Source organism: Camellia sinensis, chromosome 11 (genome assembly GCF_055761805.1).
Source record: "Camellia sinensis isolate YWXY chromosome 11, ASM5576180v1, whole genome shotgun sequence".
In the NCBI taxonomy this organism is placed as follows: Eukaryota; Viridiplantae; Streptophyta; class Magnoliopsida; order Ericales; family Theaceae; genus Camellia; species Camellia sinensis.
In genome coordinates this window covers 59,705,763-59,726,518 of record NC_138971.1, presented here as the reverse complement: position 1 = coordinate 59,726,518, position 20,756 = coordinate 59,705,763, and positions in this window count along the sequence as shown.

The window sequence follows — 20,756 nt, the reverse complement described above, 5'->3', positions numbered from 1 at the left end:
TAGACCCATGGGGATGCCTCTCTTTTCTAGCCAATACAATCCTAGTCCCAAAAGGAGCCTAGCCCTAATGGACTTAGGATTACTGCTAATCTGGGACTCCCAGTGGGATTAAGATAAACTCTCTAAGAGTCTTATCTTTACCCAAACTGAAGTCTTCTCCCAATCTAGGACTCTTGTACATATCCAAGTTGAGTTCCCTCTTCATTCTAGGACTCTTGTCCCTTATCCACTTATCTCGGATTCCGATATCTTCGGAGGCAACCTCGGCCTAGCCGAGATAACCTCGGCACAACGACCAAGACACGTGGCACCTCGGCTAACACGTCGGCGTTACCTTGCCACGTGTTGGTACTCAGAAAATATATCCCCACAACTGCCCCCTAGGTTCAATTACCTCAGCATTCTGAGGTGATGGAACCTACAATGTTCGTTCATCTGTGCCCCTCTGTCCGAGATCAAACTCGCCGACCTCAAAGTTCTCTGGACTTTACTGTCCACTGGTGTCAAGAATCAAGTTTCATGCTTTCCAAGCTGTTTGAAATCGCACCTCCTAGCCGAGATTCTGGTTCCATTAATTCGTAAACTCCAAGAGTTTTGCAACTGCTCCACTCATACTCTCTAGTAAGTTCCCGATTTCCAGTCACCTATTTGACTCCGGCGATTTTCATATAAACTCTCACTTTTTTATTAAGCTCAATCTTTCATAACTCTTCTGATTTACTTTGAATCTGTTTATTTGCCATCTGTGGCCTTCTGTTCTCGTCTGTTTTCAAGTTTTTGATTTCTTATTGCTAAAATGCCTGGAACTGTTCTTTGTCATATCCGCTTTCTATTGCTAGCATCATGTCTGGTTCATTACTTTCTTGTTCTTCACATACTTACTTAGTGCCTGTGCACTTGGTTTTATTCTTGAACTTTGTCGTCTTCTTGACTATTTTTCTCTTTTGCATTCAATCCTCTGGTTTTTTCTCGTTCTAGCTCTTTTGCTTAAATCCGTCATTGTTCCAAGCTTTCAAGCTTCTACAACTGTCTTCGTTCCTCTCCTCCGGTGAAGCTTACGCCATTCTGTCATTGTCGTCAGACTTCGGCAATTCTCATTTCGGCTTCCCTCTTTCTGGTAAGCCACTGTTCCTCCTAGTTTTATTTCTTGTTGCTTTCCAAGAAGCTCTGCTTCATTGTTAATCACCATTGCTTGTTTTACCCGTCATTTCCAAATCATCTTCTTGAATATACACTGTTCACACATCTGTTGATTTCTGCCACTGTTCTTGGCTTAACACACTTGTGCAATCTTTTTGTCTTGATTTCTTGATAGCTTTATCACCATTCTTGATTACGAATTACATTCTTGTTTCTGTTTTCTGTGTCTTTTTCCAGATTCTTGCATTCAATCTTTGCCTTCAAACTCCGAGGTGTCAATCGCTGAGAAGAGCCTTGATCAAACTCTTCAGGAGATCGAGGCTGAGCTCGAGGCCGAGAAGGCTGCTGAGAAGTCTTCCCAATTGTCTTCTATATCCTGCCATTGATGCCGAGTAGTTTTGTTTTCAATTCTCATTCTTCTTCTTCGACTAAGCCTGAGCCGAGAAGAAAGAAGCGCTCTTCGTCGCCCTCCTGGACGAGGATTTTCTTCAGTGTCTCTTCACTCTTTTCGGCTGGCTCCTTGCCGACATCATCTAGGACCTCCATGTCCTCGTCTTCAATCTCTGCTTTCCCTAGTTCCCGAATGTTTGCAGGTAGTTTTCATTGCTGCCATGGAGCAATTCTTTGCCTGCAGTTGGTCTCCTCTGACTTCTTCAATCCCATGTTCTATGGGGAACCACAATAGTTGATGCAACGTTGAGGGAACTGCCCCCATTGCATGCAACCATGGCCTTCCCAAGATGATGTTGTAAGGTGAAGGCGTGCCAATCATGACGAATTCTGTTTTGATCTTCTTCTAACTGCTCTTGCATGATTCTATACTTAGAATATTTTGTATGCCTTTCATACTTTACCTCCTTTGTGCAATCTTCTCGGGGTTACATACATCGGGTATAATAGCTACAAAACTTTTACTTCGGCAAGATACTGACCTGCAAACTTTTCATAAATTCTAACAAGTATGAAACATATACTACTCAATGTTAACTTTGCAAACTTTTTCTCAAGTTTCAATAAGTGTTTAAATGGTGATCTCGGTCTAGCCTACTTGTAAATTGCTACAAATTTCAACAAGGATTAACATATACTGTAACAGGGATCAACAAGGATTAACATAACAAGTGTTAAACAATAATCTATTTGTAAATTGCTACGAATTTCAACAAGTGTTTAAACAACATACTTAGCTTTTTCCTCAACCTGTAAATTGCTGCAAATTTCAACAGATGATCATATGTCGACTTAACGTTATCTTGTAAATTGCTACAAATTTCAACAAGTGTTAAGCATCTTCTTTGGTTTAACCAACCTGTAGATTGCTACAAGTGTTTAGCAATAACCTCGGCTTTGCTTCAACTCGTAAATTGCTATGAATTTAAACAAGCGAAGAGAAACAGTAATCTTGGCTTAACTTCAATTTGTAAATTGCTATAAATTTCAACAAGTGAAGATAAGGAACCATCTCAACTTAACTTCAACTTGTAAATTGCTACAAATTTCAACAAGTGAAGATAAGGAACCATCTCGGCTTAACTTCAACTTGTAAATTGCTACAAATTTCAACAAGTGAAGATAAGGAACCATCTCGGTTTAACTTCAACTTGTAAATTGCTACAAATTTCAATAAGTGAAGATAAGGAATAATCTCGGCTTAACTTCAACTTGTAAATTGCTACAAATTTCAACAAGTGAAGATAAGGAACCATCTCAGTTTAACTTCAACTTGTAAATTGCTATAAATTTCAACAAGTGAAGATAAGGAACCATCTCAGCTTAACTTCAACTTGTAAATTGCTACAAATTTCAACAAGTATTTAACCATAGTCTTCAATCTTGTACACTCTTCTCAAGTTTCAACATCATCTCGGTTTAACTTCGGTTAAGCATCATCTCGGTTTAATTTCGGTTAAACATCATCTTCGGCTTAACTTCGGTTAAACATTATCTCGGCTTAACTTAACTTGTAAATTTTTCACAAATTTCAACAAGTGTTAGGCAATACTTTCGGTTTAACCAACTTATAAATTGTTCACAAATTTCAACAAGTGGTAAACATCATATTGGTTTAACCAACTTGTAAATTGCTACAAATTTCAACAAGCAGTAAACGTATTCTTCTTCTCTGCGCTCCCAGTGTGAACTTAAAATCCACTTGGGTTCTTATCATATATGTAGCTTCGACCTTGTCGCCGAGGTCGAATTCAAGCCGAGGTTGTCGGCCTTGGTTTCTCAATTGATCTTACTTGGCTCCAACCTGAGTTTGATTTTCGGCCTCGCATCAGCGAGCCGTTTCTCTTTTCTTGTTCCGATGCCTTTGTTCCCGGCATATCCTCCTCGGCCCTAGCATACTTCTCAATTCTAGCCAACTTTAGTCTGATCTTGTGTGTTTTCTTTTTATCTTCTGGGATCTGAGATCTGATCATTGTGCTCTTCTCTTCTCGGACTCAGGTGTAGAGATCTTATCTTCTGGAATCTTGGATTTGCTCACTTAGGTTGAGCTCTCGTCTTCTCGGGCCTACTTGTCTAGGCTGAGATCATGTCTTCTCGGATTCGAGATCCAGGATCTGGAATCCAGGATCTGCTCACTCAGGATGAGTTCTTCTATACTTGAATGTTATTTCCTTGGGAGCGCTCATGCCCCTTGTCTTTGCATCCCTTCTGGAAGGGTCTTCGTTCCTCCGCAGGTATCTATCCTTCCATACCTGGAGGTCATCTTCGTTGTAGTATCCGTTTCGATCTGTTGTCTTTGGTGCGTCACCTTCCTGGCCGGCATCTTTCACTCCATGACTCTGGTCACAAGTTTCTGTGTTGCGGTCGTCCACTTCAACGTCGAGATCGATAGGTCTCCCCCTCCCAGCAGGAGCGTTGTCTCTAATCTGATCCTTTTGTCCGTCATTGGCCATCTATTCTTCTTTCTTTCCCACAGACGGCGCCAAATTGTGTGAGTGATTTTCTGACCACACTGCCCGCTTAGTAACCAGCTGGAGAGCACTGGCAGAATAGATGGCACCTGACTAACCTGCAACAGAAATATAAGAATCCCGTGGTGGTTTCGACCACCCGGGGGCACTCCGACGATCAAGTCAGTATATCTCTCAAAGATAAATCAAGTACTAAACTCACAAGCTTGAGTATCAAAAGCATACCTTAGACCCATGGGGGTGCCTCTCTTTTATAGCCAATACAATCCTAGTCCCAAAAGGAGCCTGGCCCTAATGGACTTAGGATTACTGCTAATCTGGGACTCCCAGTGGGATTAGGATAAACTCTCTAAGAGTCTTATCTTTACCCAAACTGAAGTCTTCTCCCAATCTAGGACTCTTGTCCATATCCAAGTTGAGTTCCCTCTTCATTCTAGGACTCTTATCCCTTATCCGCTTATCTCGGATTCCGATATCTTCGGAGGCAACCTTGGCCTAGCCGAGATGACCTCGGCACAACGACCAAGACACGTGGCACCTCGGCTGACACGTCGGTGTCACCTTGCCACGTGTTGGTACTCAGAAAATATATCCCCACATGTACATTTCACTCAATCTAAATAATAGAATTGAATAATAGAATTGAATTTACTTTTGAGAGTTATTTTTTCATTATTTTTAAAAATGGAATAAGAATGTAGAGTAAATTACAAATACACTCCCTTGAGGTTTGTTTAAAATACGGATTGTCCCCTATGGTTTAGAAAATTACAAATATTTTCTTATCAGAATTTTTTATTTAATAGAATTAACTGAAAAAATAAAATTTCTAACTGTCCTCCTATACAATAATAAGATTACTTGAATTATTAATTAAAATAAATTTCTAATGTCATTAAAAACTATTAATTGACTTAATAATTTCTTGATAAAATGAGCCATTTTTTATGAAATGAGAAATTTTGAAGGGCATGATATAATTTTTAAAATTACAAGGAACAAATCGTATTTAAAACAAATTTCAAGAGATGCATTTATAATTTGTCCAATTTTATATAAAAAGAAGTCTACCTAATTACTACAAACCTCGAATGAGGTCTGCCGTGAATGGCTCGAATGAGCTAGTATACACACACATCCATGTAAATATAACTGCAGATTAATCTCTCTCCTCGCCTTTCATTTCAGAAACATTTCATAGAAATATAGAGAGAGAAGCAAGCATATCCATACCCACAACTAGGGGTGTTCGCGGTTCAGATTTGGACAGTTTGCAGATCAGTTTGGACCCGCCCGCATCTATGCGGTTTGGGAAAAAGACAACCCGCAACCGCCCACAGTGCGATTTGCGGTTTGTGCGGACAGGGTTCGCGGATGTACTGGCGGTTGCGAACGGTTTGCGAATTGAACTTTTTTCTTCAAAAATTTATTTTTGAGCCTTATTTTTTTCCCATTTTGTAAATATTTATTTTAGGCTATTGTCTTCCCATTTTCTAAAATGCTCCAACGTTAATAATTAATGAATTAAAACTTATCAAATTAAAAATACAACAAAATAAATTCGTAACACAAACAAATCATTCAAAATCTTAAATCAAATCATAAACTAATACAAGCATATATTTCAAAATCCTAAACTATAACTCCATATTCATTAAGGAATTTCAAATTCCAAACCATATTTCATTCGGGACAAGTTTAGTTATGTAACAATAATAATATAATCAATATTTATTCAGTTTCAATTGATATAATATTATTAGCAAATGTAATGCTAGAGTAAGTTCAAAAAATAAATGGTGTTTTGTTTTGGACAAAAATATCTAGGTGGGATATAGAAATGAAATCAATAGTTAAGATAAAAAATAATAATAATAATAAATAAAGTGCGGGCGGTTTCCTGCGGGTGTGGGTTAAACCCGCAACCCGCCTACAACCCCAAATATGTCATATTTCAAACCGCATCCTGTAGACACCCCATTTTTGACCGACCTTAAGACTCAGACGTCACCAACTGAGCGCTCGGTGATGTTGCATATTGTGCTCATTCTGAGGTTACAGAATCTCGGCTGAGAGCCTTGCCTCTAGGCTTCGGAACCTTTTTCGTGCCTTGCCTCGATTTGCGAACCAGGTCCTGTTTTCTCTGTTTTCTCTTCCTGAAGGGAGGGAGAAGTCTCATAGACCATCTCTTAGTGGCCGTAGGCTACGTTTCGTGGTCGTAGGCCATTTTTCCCGTTTGGAGACCAGTTTCCGATTTTCGGAGCCATCAGCCGTGTGCCTTAGTTCGGGACCGCTTAACTACCTCCGTTTGCTTTGGTTTTTGGCACACACCTTGTTTCCTCTCTTTTGAGGGACACTGTGGCCTGAGAGGTCACCTTCGTGGTCGCGCGCCACCTCCGGTGCCTAACAGCCTGTTTTCGGGGCCCTAGGCCGCGTGTTTTGGCCCCCGAACCCTCGTTTTGCATCGGTTAGGGTTCATTTTTGGTATGGACCCTATTTTCTTTGTTTGGAAGGTGGTACTATAGTGGGAGACCAGCAATTCTTTTGGAGACCATTTTCTCTCTCCTCCAGCCGGTTTTCTTGACAGAAAGCTGGTTTTTCTCACTTTTGGGCCATAATTTCTGGTCTCCCATACCACCATTGTGTTGTATTCATCTGGGAGGCCACCAATATGGGTAGGCCAACCAGCTTTTCTTCCTGACCCTTTTGAACCTTGCTAGAAAGCTGGTTTTTCTCTCTCTTGGGCCATAATTTCTGGTCTCCCACCATACAGCTGTGTTGTACTCATCTAGGAGGCCACCTTTCTGGTATGGCCGACTAGCATTTCACATTGACCCTTTTGAACCCTGGTCGGCCGACCACTTGAACTGGTTGGCTTACCTTCTGCTTTTTGGCCTTCTTGAGTGCAACACAGCTGTGCCAGCTGTGAAGCATTTGACCCATCCTCTGAGATTTTGACCCTCTTGTTTGTCTTCCTAAGGAAGCTTTAGCCCTTTTTACTTAGCTTCTAGGAGAAGCTTGACCCCTTTGGTCTAGCTTCCTCAAGAAGCTTGACCCTCTTGGTTAACTTCTGTTAGAAGCTTGCACCCTTCACTTGAGGCTTCTCCAAGAAGCCTTGGCCATTTGTCTTCTATAAGAGAGGCTTTCCTCTCCATTTACAAGGGTTGAAGAATTTGGTTAAGACACTTTGCATACAACTCTCCATATCTCTCCATCCCAAGCTCTAAACTCTATCATTCTTGGCCATTTGCACACCAACCCTTAGCACAACACCTCCACCATCCATCCAAGCATCTTGGAATTGATTTGAAGAGGTTGAAGGCTCACCATCTTGGTCCAGAAGTTGCTGGAGGTCTTCTCTACAAGAGTAAGTCTCTATTTTTCCCATTTTGGCATTGTTTTGCTTCATTCTTTAGCCTTATTTGCAAGCATTTCTGGGTTTTGTCTTAAACTGAAAAGTGTCTTATTTTGAGTTCCTCTTGAATTTTGATTAAGGACATTTTTCTGTTTGAAGTCATCTACCTCCTTGTATGCTCCATCCCTCTTTGTAGGCTTATTTTGCTTCCTATCTTAGCCTTGCTTGCAAGCATTTTCGAGATTTGTCATAAACTGAAAAGTGTCTTATTTTGAGCCCCTATTGAAGTTTGATTAAGGGCATTTTTCTGTTAGGGGTCATCTACCCCCTTGTATGCTTGTTTGTATCTTGTTTTGAGCCTTGCATCTAGGCCTTTGTTTCATGCTTTGTTTGGCTTTCTAGCCACTGAAATCCAGTGGATTTTCAGTAGCTAGTACACCGTTTTGAGAGCCAAAGTCAGAGGGGGGTGACCCCCTCTCTCATTGTCTTGTTTGTTGGCCCTTTTGGCCTTCCAAAGGGGCTCCTACTTGCATGTTGTGAAGTCACATTTCAGGCCCTATTTGGTGAGTTTCAAGGTCTTCCTTGGCTCTGTCCTTAGCCCATTTTGCCATATGAAGTGTCTATTTTGCATGTGTAGAGCAATCCCATCCAAGACCTTTCAAAGGGGCTTTCATTTGCATGCTTCCTAGACTAATTTCAGGGTCTTTTTGGTGGGTTTTAGGACCCTCATAACTTCTGCCTAGAGGTCATTTTGTCATTTTGTGTGTCCATCATACATGTGTTGAACAACCCTCTTATTGGCCTCTCAAAGGAGCACCTCATTCTAACATGCATTGACTGAGTTTCAGTGGTTATTTGGGCATATTTTGGCATGGCATACTTCTGTTTTTGGCTGGTTTGGTGAGCCCTCATGTTCTTCATATAGCTATAGTGTAAATCATGGTTCACTAGCTTTCTTAGCATGCTTTGTTGACCCTTGATTCTAACACATTCTGGCCATGCCTTAAACTGATTTTGTGCATATTTTGGACTACCCTAGCTCTATTTTTGGGTCTCATAGTTGAATGGTGTTTGTTTTGCATGCTTGTGGTTCAATACACTTGCTTAGCTTTGAGTTTCGGGGTCCATTACATGCATATACTGAGGTGTGTTCATGTTTTGGACCCATTATACATCATATTTCAGATCTTGTTTGAATGCTATATTGTCATGTTTTATACTCTTTAAATGCGTTTGAGAGTCGGGCTTGTATGCCTCATTTACCGACCATTGAATGAGTTTTATTTCGCTGCATTCCGAGCCATCATTTTAGGCCATTTCCCCACTGTTTCAGACCTGCCTAGGGTCTATTTAGGGTTAATTTTGCCTTTAGTCCATTGTTTTGGGTACCTTTAGAGTAGCGCACTTCACTAGTTTTGGTACCCGGGCCCCCTAGCTTGCATTGTGTGCCATGTTTGCATGTTTTGGGACCATTTTATATCATGTTTCAGAGCTAGAATTTGTGTGTTTGTATGCCATATCATTTTCCATGCTTTGGTAGAATGGCATTTGATGCCTTAGGATCGATCCCTTGCATCGTGCATGTTTGCATGTGTTTCGGTTGTCTCATTTCCATCATATGGCTGCTAATGTGAGTGTGGCTGAGGTCCACTCATATTGGTATAAGTCCATCGTGCATCGTGTATGCCATTTTAATCCATAGCATTGCGTATGCTAGATTGCATGTTAGAGCATTTTGTATGCCATGTTACATCACGTGCATCGTGTATGCCATTTTAGTCCATAGCATTGCGTATGTTAGGTTACATGTTAGTCGCATTGTGTATGCCATCTCATTTGCATTGTGTTTGGGATAGGAGTTAGCCCGAGCATAGAAAACGAGGGACATTTCGTACTCCAAGTGACGAAACGTGTCTCAATTCTCGGTCGCCGACATTCCGGATTAACCATGATGGAGTCTAGGCCTTGTTATGTTTATATGTGCATTCATTTCACATCGAGTCATGCAATTCGACTCCTCGGCCATCGTGCATCGAGATGCGTGATTGATGGCACGAGGATCGAGATGTGCATACATATGTGAAAATACTTTGCCATGCCCTTTTCTTATTCTCTGTTGCAGCAAATCAAAAATCAACAACTTTCTAAAGCCTTGCACAACATTCCAGAATTAATTACAAACAGAGGCGAATCGGGGCATCGCAATGGATTTTTGCGCAAAGCAACTCGAGCGTGCATCTTTCATCATTTGGAACATAGCTGAGGCGGTCCATGAATTTGCATGCTAGTTTATTTTCTTTCCTAGTTAATTTGTTAATTAATTAGGGTTTTGTAATATTTAATCATTCATTCGGACTGTAATTATTTATTTGGACTGTATTATTTATTCGAACCCTCCGAGCGAGGGCAATGTTGTAATAAGTGTGCGTGAGTGTGATGTATGTCTTCCAACCCCACTTCTTTCTCCCTTTTATTTACCAGCTTATAATGGTTAGATTAGGGTATGTTTCAATTAGCATACTTATGCTCGCATGTTTGTATCCATTCATCTGTCTTGCATGTACCGGGCTCGGCGCATCATACTAATTGCATCATATTTCAATTCTAAGTTGAATACATGTTAGCTGTAGCATCTCATATGCCATTCATAGAATAGTCGAGCCTATTGTAGTTGCATTCCTGCATGTGTTGCATTAGGCATTTCAGCATAGTTAGGATCATGCATGGATTTTCTAACATAGCTTCTGTTTTTGCTTGGAGTACTCGGTAAGTGTTTATGCTTTAGCATCCTTGCATGTGTGTGAGTGACTGCCATGATAGCATGCTTACTATGAGGCTATATGCTTATGTGATATACATGCCTGAATGCCTGTGGGTGAAGGTTGGATTATCTGAATAGAAATAATGCATTGACTGTGAGTTTTAAGCCCACTTGAGAGTGGCAAATCATCTTGTTTTCTAAGCCCACCCGAGGGTGGCAAATCCACGTCTTAGCCTACTTGCGGGTAGCACCATCAAACCATTTTTTAAAATAAACAAACATGAGATGTGTTGTTCCAATTCAGGCGATCCAGTCTATACTTGTATGTTGTGCGTATCACATAGTAAATCTAGGCTAATAACCAGAATAAGAATGCATAATGTTTTCAAAATCCGATATCGTGGTCAGTAGAGACCGATCTTTGATCGGGCAAGCGGGGGTGCTCACGAAGTGACCTTCCCCAATCGTACCCAAGTTCCCGAGCCGAGGCAACTTTGGTGATGACGGACACGTGCCTTAGGCAACGAGTCAGGGTTTCCTAAATTTTTCCAAAAATAAAATATTTAGGTGGCGACTCTGTATCTGACAAAGCAGTCCATGTTTGGCACTTCTTTAAAAAAATCTGTTTTAAAAACGATTAGCTGGATTTGGACTCTTTGATGATTCATCGGTCTTGCATTGCACTCTGCGAGATTAGATACAGGACTGTGACATTTGAGTCCTGAACTGTAGTGAGCCCAAACGAACAGAACAGGGGATTTCCCCCGAGACGTTCGGGGACGTCTACACATCCGCCTGCGTTATATTTGCGAAATCGCCCATTTATATGCGGATTGGGCGGGTTGGGCGATTTTTGAGGATCGGATAAACCGTTGCCCACCCCTACCCACAACACAGCCGCCACCACCAACAAACAAAGCAATGGGCCCTCCTCACCGCTATCTCTAAAACCGCTGTTGTCAAGAAGAGCTGGACTCTCATCACCTACCAGAAAAACATCTCTCTCTCTAACGACCACGACAATGATAAACGAGACATTTACATTCCCACCAAGCATCTCTCATCTCATCTTCTAACTCACTCCCAAGCAATCTCTCTTCTCTTCTTCCAACTCACCCCTCGTCCACATTCCCACCAGCCACCATGAACGAGACCTTCACAAACACAGACACCACCACCATCATCATCAGCGCTGTGAATATCGTACGGCCCACATTCCTCCCTTAAACCAAACACTGCGTAATCGCTAACCTCCTTATCACCTCAATCTTCCTCAGCAACCACATGTACCGAATCACCCGATGGTCACGGTGGTTGTAATCGTAATCGACTCCGTTTAATAAATAACAATCTGATGATTTATCGTAATCTATGAAATCTCCGATGCGGCGGCGATGGGCGGCAGTGTGTAGTCTGGGACTGGCATTGCCAAAGTTGGCAGTGGTGGCGACACCAGTGGACATCAAAAATGAGAGAGAGAGAGAGGGGGGTTTGGTGAATTGAGAACCGTGCTTTGTTTGTTGGTTGAAGAGAGAGAGAGAAGGCCCAGCGTTGGTTAGAGAGAGAGAAAGTTTCAAGGCATTCGAGGCTCGACAATTCGAGGCCCCAAGCATTAGTGAAAATTTATATGTGATCTTCCATGAAGAAGATAACAAAAATGATATTTGTTCAAGTAAATGATTGGCCAGGTGATTGAAACACCTTCTCTTATTTTCCTTTCGATAATTATTTTATCAGATTATATTACGATTATCTTTAAAATCATATAATTTGTTTATTTTTTTTCTCAAAAAATATGACATGATGAAGTGATTTTTTTTTTTTTGATGTCTAATCAATTTAATTTTTTATATAAATAATGTAATTAATAAATGTTGAAGGGAAGCGACGATAAACGAAAAATACTAGAGGCTTTAAATTTTCTACTAAAGAATTATCAAATGTCTTATATGAGTGTGAATCTCACACTTATATAGGACCCACATGTGAGATATTTGGTAAAAAAATTTAGTACTCGATGATAAACTCAAAACTATTAGTAGGGGTAATCAAAAGCCCCCAATTATTGTGTCTAAATTTCATATTTTAACGAATTTTGTGAGTTTTGACTAGTCAATAGGCTGATACAGGCCAGACCTTTTTAAAAAACTAAAATCACATCTCACCCATAAGTCTACATTTTACTGGCCAAAATCAAACCAAACCGGGTTACACATTTTTCATTATACTTAATATTATTAAGTTTGATACATCTTTCATTCACATATTTTTAATATTTTCATTACACTACAAAAAATTAAGGTTTTGGGGACCAAAATTTAGGGACAAAATTATTTTTTAAGAACCAAATATTTTTGTTGCAAAAAATGTCGTTATTATATTTTTTGTAACAAAAATTGGACATTAGTGATGAATTATTATCTATTTGGGACCAAATTTTTTGTCTCAAAAAATAAATCATTTTGAGACCAAATTATTTTGTCCCTAAAAGTCAATTTATTACTAAAAGCCTTATTTTTAACTTTTTAGAACGACCTTTTAGCGACTATCCTCGCAATGATAGAAATTGGTCCATAAATATTTTTTGCAATAAAATTTTCACTTTTAGAAACCAAAACATTGGTTTCTAAAACTCTTATACGTTGTAGTATTAGTTATTTTACTTGTTTACTTTTCAACATAATTCATAGTATTTTTTTATTTTTTTTTGTAACCTTTTTACATCTTATATAATTAAAAAAATCAAGTAACATATAATACTAACAAGTGGAGGGGGAAAAAAGAAAAGAAAAAAATTTAAAATTTTAAATATGGTAACAAAAAAAAGCGAACTAAATATTAGACTTATCCATGTGGATTCTTACGGATTGGGTTGGATCGGGTTTATGGGTGGACTCAGGTTACAAACCTTTGTTTAAAACTCTAAATTATTAAAACGGGATGCACACTCAAGCGGGTTGGGATGAATTAGCCGAGTTGGGTAATATTTAGTTTTTTTGTCTACAGGCCATTTAGGGACCCTTAACAGTTAGAACGATCCTACTTCCTTTGGCAATATTATTTATTGAGAATAAAGGAAAAGGGTTTCTTATGCTTTCCACCCCTAAACTATCTCTAAATTATTTATTTAGTTCTTGAACTATCAATTGAGTCTACTCAGTTCTTAAAGTATATAAATCAAAATCTATTTAGTTTATAAACTATCGATTGAATTTATTAAATCTATAAACTATTTAATTCAAACATACTTAGTCCCTGAAAAGATTACAAAAATAAAATAAAAGCCCATAAGTATTATACATTAGTAAAAGACTCTAACTAATTAAGATTTTATTATAGAAAAATCTTAAATTTTTATTTTGTCTTTAAAAAATATTTTATCTCGTTGTGTGTTTAAATTAGTATTAGAGTTCTTTTTCTCAGTCTTCTTAATAAAATTATATGAGTATTAGATATATTGAAGAAGTAGAATTAAAGAATTTAAATAATAACACGTCACTACAAATAATAATAAAACAAAATAACACATTAATTAATTTATGAAAAGAATTTAGCAAAAACTTAAAAACAGCCAATTAGAAACTATAAATGAAATTTAGCATAAAATACTAGATACTATAAGAATTGATGCCCATTTTTCAAAAATAAAATAAAAATTTGACTAGATAGGGTCTTTTACTAATTTCTGATACTTATAGAAATTTTATTTTTTATAATTTTTTTATGAACTAAATATGTTTCAATTGAATTTTTAAGAATTTAACAGATTCAATCGATAGTTTAACGACTATATAAATTTAATTTATATACTTTAGAGACTTAAGAAACTCAATTAATAGTTTAAAAATTAAATAAATAATTTGACAATAATTTAAGGGTATAAAGTGTAATAAACACTATCGATATTTGTTCAATTTACTTTTTGGGTTTGGTTTCTCTCTAGTTGGACATTTCAATTTGAGAGAGTGTTTGGGCTTAGTAGGTCTATTTTGGGACTGATTTCGGTAATGCAAACCCTTCACTTTATAAGATTCACTGAGTAGAATATTTATACAAAAAATAAGATGATCGGACATTAATAACTATATATTTGGATTAAATTTGTGTTGCAAAAAATGGATGACTATTTTTGAAATTATAACATTCGATGTCCAATTATTTTAATTTTTTACATGAATATTGTATTCAATTAGTCGTAAAAATGAATGATTTAAATCACCGAAATCAATTTCAAAATAGACATACCAAATCTAAACACTCTCAATTTGATATTATAATTTAAGAGAAACCAAACCCTTATTTTTTTTTATTATGAATAGTGGACCCGACATGCTCCCCCAAAACAAATGGTTGAAATTATCAAAAACAAACTAAAAGGATTGAACAATGCTTGAGATACTATAAATATTATTATAAGTTTTAGGATAAATTATAAATATAATTTTTTGAGATTTGTTTAAAATACGAATTGTACTTTGTGATTTGAAAAATTACAAATAACTCATTATCATAATTTTTTATTTAATAAAATTAACTGAAAAAATAAAATTAATACATGCTCTCCTATACAATAATAAAATTACATGAATTATTAATTAAAATAAATTTAGGACATTATTAAAAATTATTAATTGACTTGATAATTTATTAGAACATTTGTTATGAAATTATAAATTTATGGAGCGTGATATAATTTTTAAAATTATAGAGAGCAAATCATATTTTGAACAAACTTTTATAATATATTTATAATTTATTTTCAATTTTATCAAATACTCATATAAACGTGACACCCATGAACGTAAGTATTTGATAATTTTTTTAATAAAATATTTAACGACTCACATTTAAACAAAAAAGGAAAAAAAGAAGAAGAGCATAATGAATTGAATTAACATTGCTTCATTTTATTTATAAATGGACACTAACACTTTTATTTTTTAAAAATCTAACATAAAAGTGATGAATGTTATAATTTTAATAACTACTCATTTGAAAATCATCTAAACTTATACCAAAAGTATTAAATAATGAAAAATATTTGAAACTTTTATAAATTTTTCATAATTCAACTTAGAGGCGTTTTAACAAGCACCAAAAAAAGTCAATTTTTTAGGTTCCGTTTGGTAATCATCTCAAAATATAGTTTCACCCATTGATTTGAGTATGTTGTTTGTTTGGAGCTTTCAAATCATAATTCTACACCTATTTCTCAAAACTCAATTCAAAACATAATCATTATTTTTCAAAATTCATAACCAAACACATAATTCAAAACTCTTTTCAAAATTCAATTCAAATTAATATTTTAATTTTTTAAATATTTTAAATATTTAAATATTTTAAAAATATTTTAATTTTGTTAAGATTTTAAATATTTTAATATTTAAATATGTTACGATTTTTTTAATTTTTTAATTTTTTGAATATTTTTAAATATTTTAATTTCAAAATATTACGATTTTAATTTTTAAAATTTTAAAATATTTTATAAAAATAAATTCAAACTCTATTTTATAAAAATATTTTTAAATATTTTAATTTTTTTTGTTATGTATTTGGTTACGATTTGAGTGTAGAGTTGTGAAAGTAGTATGGAATTTCGAGTTATGTGTTTGGTTATGAGTTTTAAAAATAATTTATTAATTGAGTTTTGTTTTATGTGTTTGGTTACGATTTGAATGTAAAATTGTTTTTAAATTTAAAATATTAACATTTTAAATTATTTTAAATTTTTGAATATTTAAATTATTTAAATTTTTACTATTTAAATTTTTTGAATATTTATTTAAATTTTTTACTTATTAAATTTTTTAGATTATTTAAATATTTATGATTTAAATTTTTTGAATATATATTTTGAAAAAAATTTATTTCCTTTGTAGTATTTTCAATTAAAAAATTGATTAATGTTATTTTCTGTAATAATAATTTTTTTAATTGAATTTTAAAAAAGTTTGATTATGAGTGTTGATCAGAATTTTCAATAGTATGGAAGTAGTGTGTTTTGTTATGAGTTATAATAATTTGAATTAAGTTTTAAAAACTCTTTACAAATCTGATAACCAAACAAATTTTCTTATTTCACATGTCAAATCAAGTTTTCAAAACTCAATTCTACACTCAATTCAAAATTCAATTCAACATTCTATTCAAAAACCATAACCAAACAAATTTTCTACACTCAAATCATAATTCCACAACTCACAAACTCAAAATACAACTCACACTCTCAAATCATATTTACAAAACTTTACCAAATGCAACCTTAATTTTTTTTGACTTTTTAAAATTATATCACATTTCTATTTTTTTTCATAAAAAAAAAAAGAAAAAATCACAAAAAAAAAAATTAAAAAATTAACTTTTCATCAATCTTCTAAAACAACGCATAATAATTAAAAACTCATCACCCCTTGCCTCATCATTGTAATAATTTCTCGAAAATGATTTAGACCTTTAAAAAGAGAGTTTTAATAGAACATTAATTTATCTTTTTTTTCTCCATATTTTGTCTTTCACCTCGCTGTTTGTTTGTTTGTTTGTTTTTTTTTTTTTTTCTTTAATATGTGGCCAGCTCATTAGAGCTGTACTGTAACAGTTCTAATTAGAGTTCTCCAATAGATCTGATAATTTCTCATCGAAAGTGTTGTAGAGCTCTAATTAGAGTTGTTACAATGCAGCTCTAATAAACTGCTCACCTAAAAAATAAATAAATAAATAAAAGACCAAAAAAACAAAAGATAAATTAATATTTCATTAGAGGTCTCTATTTAGAAGTCTAAATCATTTTTGATTTCTCATAGGAGAGGAGAAGTAGCCTATTGTCAATTATGACACCAACTACTACAGATATTTTATTTTATTTTTTGTAATTTTTCATGAACTAAATATGTTTCAATTGAATTTTTAAAAATTTAATAGATTCAATCGATAGTTTAACGACTATATAAATTTGATTTATATACTTTAGAGACTTAAGAAACTCAATTGATAGTTTAAAAATTAAATAAATAATTTGACAATAATTTAAAGGTATAAAGTGTAATAAACACTATCGATATTTGTTCAATTTACTTTTTGGGTTTGGTTTCTCTCTAGTTGGACATTTCAATTTGAGAGAGTGTTTGGGTTTAGTAGGTCTATTTTGGGACTGATTTCGGTGATGCAAACCCTTCACTTTATAGGATTCACTGAGTAGAATATTTATGCAAAAAATAAGATGATCGGACATTAGTAACTATATATTTAGATTAAATTTGTATTGCGAAAAATGAATGACTATTTTTGAAATTATAACATTCGATGTCCAATTATTTTAATTTTTTACATTAATATTGTGTTCAATTAGTCGTAAAAAGTGAATGATTTAAATCACTGAAATCAATTCTAAAATGGACATACCAAATCTAAACACTCTCAATTTGATATTATAATTTAAGTGAAACCGAACCCTTATTTTTTTTTTTATTATGAATAGTGGACCCGACATGCTCCCCCAAAACAAATGGTTGAAATTATCAAAAACAAGAATTGAACAATGCTTGAGATACTATAAATATTATTATAAGTTTTAGAATAAATTATAAATATAATTTTTTGAGATTTGTTTAAAATACGAATTGTGTTTTGTGATTTGAAAAATTACAAATAACCCATTATCAAAATTTTTTATTTAATAAAATTAACTAAAAAAATAAAATTAATACATGCTCTCCTATACAATAATAAAATTACATGAATTATTAATTAAAATAAATTTATGACATTATTAAAAATTATTAATTGACTTGATAATTTATTGGATCATTTGTTATGAAATTATAAATTTATGGAGCATGATATAATTTTTAAAATTATAGAGAACAAATCATATTTTGAACAAACTTTTATAATATATTTATAATTTGTTTTCAATTTTATCAAATACTCATATAAACGTGACACCCATGAACGTAAGTATTTGATAATTTTTTTAATAAAATATTTAACGACTCACATTTAAACAAAAAAAAAAAAAAGAAGAGCATAATGAATTGAATTAACATTGCTTCATTTTATTTATAAATGGACACTAACACTTTTATTTTTTAAAAATCTAACGTAAAAGTGATGAATGTTATAATTTTAATAACTACTCATTTGAAAATCATCTAAACTTATACCAAAAGTACTAAATAATGAAAAATATTTGAAACTTTTATAAATTTTTCATAATTCAACTTAGAGGCCTCTTGACCAGCACCAAAAAAAGTCAATTTTTTAGGTTCCGTTGACAAGCATCTCAAAATATAGTTCCACCTATTGATTTGAGTATGTTATTTGTTTAAAGCTTTTAAATCATAATTTTACACTCATTTCTCAAAACTCAATTCAAAACATAATCATTATTTTTCAAAACTCATAACCAAACACATAATTCAAAACTCTTTTCAAAATTCAATTCAAATCAATATTTTAATTTTTTAAATATTTTAAAAATATTTTAATTTTGTTAAGATTTTAAATATTTTAATATTTAAATATGTTATGATTTTTTTAATTTTTTAATTTTTTGAATATTTTTAAATATTTTAATTTCAAAATATTATGATTTTAATTTTTAAAATTTTAAAATATTTTATAAAAATAAATTCAAACTCTATTTTATAAAAATATTTTTAAATATTTTGATTTTTTTTGTTATGTATTTGGTTACGATTTGAGTATAGAGTTGTGAAAGTAGTATGGAGTTTCGAGTTATATGTTTGGTTATGAGTTTTAAAAATAATTTATTAATTGAGTTTTGTTTTATGTGTTTGGTTACGATTTGAGTGTAAAATTATTTTTAAATTTAAAATATTATCATTTAAATTATTTAAATTTTTACTATTTAAATTTTTTGAATATTTATTTTAATTTTTTACTTATTAAATTTTTTAGATTATTTAAATATTTATGATTTAAATTTTTTGAATATTTATTTTGAAAAAAAATTATTTCCTTTGTAGTATTTTCAATTAAAATATTAATTAATGTTATTTTCTGTTAATAATAATTTTTTTTTAATTGAATTTTAAAAAGTTTGGTTATGAGTGTTGATCAGAATTTTCAATAGTGTGAAAGTAGTGTGTTTTGTTATGAGTTATAATAATTTGAATTAAGTTTTGAAAACTCTTTCCAAATCTCATAACTAAACAAATTTTCTTACTTTACATGTGAAATCAAGCTTTCAAAACTCAATTTTACACTCAATTCAAAATTCAATTCAACATTCTATTCAAAAACCATAACCAAACAAATTTTTTACACTCAAATCATAATTTCACAACTCACAAACTCAAAATACAACTCACACTCTCAAATCATATTTACAAAACTTTATCAAACACAACCTTAATTTTTTTTGACTTTTTAAAATTATACCACCTTTCTATTTTTTTTTTTCATAAAAAAAAAGAAGAAAAGATTTAAAAAAAAAATTTAAAAAATTAAGGCTCCGTTTGGTGGAGTTTTCAAAATCTAGTTCCACACTCACTTTTGAGTGTGGTGTTTGTTTAGGGTTTTTAAGTCATAATTCTACACTCATTTCTCAAAACTCAATTCAAAACATAATCATTACTTTTCAAAACTCATAACCAAACACATAATTCAAAACTCTTTTCAAAACTCCATTCAAATCAATATTTTAAAAATATTTTAATTTTGTTAAGATTTTAAATATTTTAATATTTAAATATGTTACGATTTTTTTAATTTTTTTAATTTTTTGAATATTTTTAAATATTACGATTTTAATTTTTTAATTTTTAAAATATTTTATAAAAATAAATTCAAACTCTATTTTATAAAAATATTTTTAAATATTTTAATTTTTTTGTTATGTATTTAGTTATGATTTGAGTGTAGAGTTGTGAAAGTAGTATGGAGTTTCGAGTTATGTGTTTGGTTATGAGTTTTAAAAATAATTTTTTAATTGAGTTTTGTTTTATGTGTTTGGTTACGATTTAAGTGTAGAGTTGTTTTTAAATTTAAAATATTAAAATTTTAAATTATTTTAATTTTTTAACTATTTAAATTATTTAAATTTTTACGATTTAAAATTTTTGAATATTTATTTTAATTTTTTACTTATTAAATTTTTTAGATTATTTAAATTATTTAAATATTTATGATTTAAATTTTTTGAATATTTATTTTGAAAAAAAATTATTTCCTTTTTAGTATTTTCAATTAAAAAATTGATTAATGTTATTTTTTGTTAATAATAAATTTTTTAATTGAATTTTAAAAAGAGTTTGGTTATGAGTGTTGATCAAAATTTTCAATAATGTGAAAGTAATGTGTTTTGTTATGAGTTATAACAATTTGAATTAAGTTTTGAAAACTCTTTTCAAAACTCATAACCAAATAAATTTTCTTACTTCACATGTCAAATCAAACTTTCAAAACTCAATTCTACACTCAATTCCACACTCAATTCAACACTTTATTCAAAAACCATAACCAAACAAATTTTCTACACTCAAATCATAATTCTAAAACACACAAACTCAAAATACAACTCATATTCTCAAATCATAGTTACAAAGCTCTACCA